Here is a 5,029-nt window from a genome sequence, read left to right on the forward strand (position 1 = left end):
GCGGACAGATTGAGAAGGTGATGGGAGTCCTTGAACTAGTTCACAAGGACGGAAAGACATTAGTGTAAATACTTGAAGGAGGTGCTTTGATAGAATGACCAACGGGGGGGCGTTAAGACCGACTTCTTTCTCATCCTTTTAACGTAGTTTCTCGATGAGACCTCGCAGTGGAATAAGCCTCACGCACACCTCGACGAATAGCAACAGCATTGTGGGATATCTTCTCTCCGAACATTTCTTCATTTCGTACATCATCCCCCCCCCCCCTTGTCCGCCAATATAAGATCGTCTCTCTCTCTCTCTCTCTCTTTGTCTTGCACTTTCCGCAACGTCCCCTGCAGACTCGTCCGTTCGCTCTTCACCAAGTGTTCGTCTGTCCGCAAATGATCCTCTTGAATGCCGCTCGGAAGTCGGGGCTGAAGATGGTGTACACGATTGGGTTCACCATGGAGTTCGCGTACCCGAGCCACAGAGCGAAGCTGAACAAGTAGTCCGTGGGTTCGCACGTGCTGCACAGAGGCATGAGGAGCGCTATCACAAAGAAGGGCAGCCAACACACGACGAATATGCCGGTGATGATGGCGAGTGTCTTGGCCGCTTTCCGCTCCTTCTTGGTCTTCAGCGAGACTTTCCGCTGCTTCCGCCTAGGTCGGTTCAGCATGGATCGCATCTGCACGTCGTTATGGTAAAAGTAGAGTCCGTTGGAGCTCGAAAACGGGTCCGAGCTCGGATGAGACGACGATGTGGTGGTCGATATGACGGTCATCTCGGTCACGAGCGGAGCTAGGATTGTCGCCGAAACTAGACGGGACTCTCTGACGGTTCTGCTTCCGGGTTTGTTTCGGATCCGCTTTCGGGCCACTTTGTAGATCCTCCAGTAGAGGAAGAGGATCACCACCAGGGGAACGTAGAAAGTGGCGCACGTGGCGAACAGTTGGTAGGCGACATCCTGACTCACGAGGCACCTCTTCTCGTCCTTGATCCTCCGCCAGTAGTCAGGATCTTTCCACCCGAACACTGGGGCGAAAGACACTATGAATGCGATGACCCACACCACGACGATCATGACCCCTATGTGCCAGGCCTTTCGCTGACGCACGTAGTCGATGTTCGTGACGGCCCAGTAGCGGTCGATGGCGATCGCGAGCAGGTGCAGGATGGACGCAGTACAGCAGAGCACGTCGCAGGAGGTCCACACGTCGCACAGTTCGGGACCCATCGTCCACTCCCCGCTGACTTCGTACACGGCTCCGAGAGGCATCACCAGACAGGCGACCATGAGGTCCGCCACCGCCAGCGACATCACGAGGCAGTTGCCGACAGTCTGCAAACTACGCTCCTTCATGATGGCGACGATCACCGAAACGTTGCCCACCATCGTGGCGAGGATGAGCAGTCCGAGAGCGGAGGACGTGAGCACCGTCACCGCAATCTCTGTGTCCTGCGACGTCACCTGACCCAGTTCCGTGTACAGCGTCACGTTCGTGCTCTGGTTGCCGTCACTGGAGAAGAAGTCAAAGTGCATGATCGTGAGATTGTCGCGATGCGCGGAGGAGTTTCTGGACGGACTCGACCATTGCTGACGTCCTCCTTCCATCCTCCTCTTGACTTGCACGGGGAAAGGAAAAATCATGAGGGCCACCTTCTTGAGAGAATCAGTTACCAGACGTCCGTTGTGATCTCTTCTTCATCTGTCGGGCATGTTGACGCATCGAGGTGAGGCCGCATTATCCTCCGAAGATTCTCGCAAGAAGAGAACGGGCATGAAGAACGGGCATGCGAAACATCTGCTCAGGAAGACCACAGTCAGCGAAACAGAGTTTAGTTCTCTCTCTCTCTCTCTCTCTCTCTCTGTACTATTTAATGAGAGAGTTTCCGAAGGGGAGTCAAGTTCTGCCTTGATTCTGAAAGGAGAAAAAAAACCCATCAAACTTCTAAAAAAAGATATCTAAAAAAAGAAAATGAATTAAACTTGAAAACAGAATAAAACCACATTTGAAAATGAAAATTGAATAAAATATTATCAGAGTGTGCAATAATTCCAGATCACTTCCAGATCTAGAATTTTGTTGTTGAATTTTCCTAACCCAGCTCTGATTTCAAAATAATTCTAATTTTTTTTGTCACAAACCATCTCTCTCTCTCTCTCTCTCTCTCTCTCTCTAGCCTAGCAAACCCACATCTTCATGCTTCGCATTCATTCATTCGAAATTTCCCACAGAACTTTTATCTCATTTTCTCCACGCGATCTTCCTCATCCATATCGTTGCTATAAGACCCGAGAATTTCATGAAAGTGTTCGAATGTATTTAAAATTTTAATTTTGAAGTTCAAATCTCAAATTAATTCTATAAGCGTTTGAATAATTTGTTGAAAATATTTTTGCAGTTTGCTTCCTCGGTAATTTTCTGATAATTTATTAACGACTTCTTTAAATTCAATCCGAATCCGGATCTTCTTTTCCAGCATCTTTCATTATTGTTTGGAAAGTCGACGAACAAGTAATGAAAGATGTAGACCCCGAAATCATCTTCTACATCTGAGCACTTGCAGAAACTCATCTTTGAGATTTCTGTTCAGGAACAGAAATTGCTACCGGCAGATCAAACATTCAAGAGAATACAGCAGGTCTGTTTTTTTTTTTTTTTTTTTTACAACAGCAGCACGTAGAGAAGCATACTTCCTCTCCATATATACACTGCTTGGAAAGAAGTCAGCGGAAACCCCATGGGCGAGATGCATCGTGCCATGTAACGAGTCAGGTGTTTGTATTGGAGAATTATGATGCACCTATATGCCATGGTGAAATGACTGAGAGAAGGGAACAGACAAAGTTTAAAAGAGCCGTTGTGATAGGATGGCATGTTGTAGGCCAACCTGTTCGGCAAATTGTTGGCAAATCGGGCCCTCCCAGATCAGCAATCAGTGATAGCATACTGAGATGGACGTGTGCAATTAATGAACTGCAAGTGCTACCGAAGTGGACGACTCTGCACATTCACCGAAAGTAACCGTGGGATGCTGCGCAGGATAATATGTATACTGACATTCGTCGGCCGACATGTTGAATGAGGAGTTATCTGCGGTCATCGGCTGAAACACAAGTCTGCGCAAAAACATTCAGAACTGAGGCTCTCAACCAGGATTTCCATAGTAGGACCGCAATATGCAAGTCCCGCTTAACCAGAACCAACAAGCGGCGTCGTCGTCTTCAGTGGTGGCGCAAAGAGCGTGTACAGTGGAACGTGAAGACTTGGAAAGCAGTGCTAGGGAGTGACGAATCACGTTACATCCTCCTCCGAACACGAACAATGAATCCGTGAGGTATCTAAACATTCTGGAGAATCCAATGCCTCCTATTTTGTGGCATTTCTACGGAAATTGTCTCTTCCAGCAGGACAATGCACTGCGTCGTAAAGCTGCTGTTTTAATTGCAGGATCAAAACAGAGCTCTGTGCACGGCTGGCCTGCACAGAGCTCTGATCTCAAGCAATTAAAACCTTTTATTACTCTCCATATTCTCATCATACGTCCAGCTGAACCCAACTAATTTCACTGGGCGAGCTCATAAACACTCCTTTCAAAGTTCTCCCTTTACAGACAAAGGAAAAGCATTTTTGCTTCACCCAACTCGCCAGAAACGTTATTCGTCGTCATATTGTCGTGATCTTTTCATAAGAAGGTTTCTTTTCTAACCTGGACATTTCTATAGACATTTTTTTTTCTGTGAGAATGACTCACTTAACTCTGCTAATTTACTTGCCTGACTCTTCATGTTTGACATAATGGAGTTCGTTTTCTTATTGTAAGAAAATAGAGGGCGCTGCTTTCTTTTTTTCTGGAAGGTTTACAGCAGAATGGAATGCATTTATTTTTGTTTTCATTAACCTTAGCTGTTCGCTAGAAAATTCCACTTTTTGTTGGATTTTCTTCTCTTTCAGCTGTAACCATCGCATGCTTTTGTGTGTGTGTGTGTGTGTGTGTGTGTGTGTGTGTGTGTGTGTGTGTGTGTGTGTGTGTGTGTGTGTGTGTGTGTGTGTGTGTGTGTGTGTGTGTGTGTGTGTGTGTGTGCTGTTAAAGTGCATTTCTTCCTTATTCCGCTTGGTGCACGCTGTACTTCCTTCTCCAATCTGGAATAGCAGAGGACCCAAAACAGAAACCAAGACAGCAGGCAGGTGATGAATGGTTGCGATGTCTTTTGAAGATCCTTCCAACCCACAATAACAAAGCATTCGTTATGTCTAGTCAACATTTCTTGGCTCCTTTTTTAATTAAGAATTCTTCAGGATAAACAAAAGTGGTTTAAGACAAAGTGTATCCGGGAGTCCTCTGTTGTTCTTTTTCCCAATTCTCGACCGAACTTTCTTATAATATTTTGAATAATTGCAAGAATATTCAAAAAGCGTTTTTACCAATTTCATGGTCTCGTGCTCTTTAGGATGCTTTTTGGTACGCTGTGCAATACTTTGCTACGGTTGACAGCATCCCGCTTTGACCTCTTATGTCGGTCTCGGTGTTAAATGGCGAACTGCTAGCCTTTGCATTAATTTTGAATCTTCAGGGCACTCTGGGGTTTGGCAGTCGCACGCGTCGTCTGTTTTCGTACTCGAGAGACTTTCAAGGATTTGCTGCAGGAGAAGCCGATTCCAGCATCGGCATTTAAGTCAGCTCTGTTGTCGGTGACGAGTGCGATGTTTCACGAAGCAGCTGGTATTGCTCGTGACACGCGAGTAGTAACAGATGTAGTGAGCAATGAATCGCTCGCTGTCACAACAAGATGCAGCAAACGCAGTCTTTTCATGACAAGTACGATAACCTCACGGAAGCATCCCTGATAGCAATCTTAGAGGGCAGAAAAAATCGTCTTTCTGAATAACTGCTTTAAATTTATTGATGTATTTTATCGCTCTGCCCCGATTAATTGTTTTCTAATCCTCGTATTCGAGAAGTGCGTTGTAATACTGATTGATCCCTTCATTTCGTCGATCCTTCTTGGAGTAATCTTTCCTGCATATTCTTTGATGCAACT

At 46.0% G+C, this 5,029-nt stretch overlaps 1 pseudogene; it reads right to left on the reverse strand.

Annotated features, from left to right (window-relative positions):
- Nucleotides 1–358: 358 nt before the first annotated feature.
- Nucleotides 359–1,525, reverse strand: LOC150109761 (5-hydroxytryptamine receptor pseudogene; annotated as a pseudogene).
- Nucleotides 1,526–5,029: the final 3,504 nt, after the last annotated feature.

The sequence above is a fragment of the Typopeltis vanoorti genome, chromosome 1, assembly GCF_054136105.1.
Source record: "Typopeltis vanoorti isolate ZY-2024b chromosome 1, IOZ_Tvanoo_1.0, whole genome shotgun sequence".
Classification (NCBI taxonomy): Eukaryota; Metazoa; Arthropoda; class Arachnida; order Uropygi; family Thelyphonidae; genus Typopeltis; species Typopeltis vanoorti.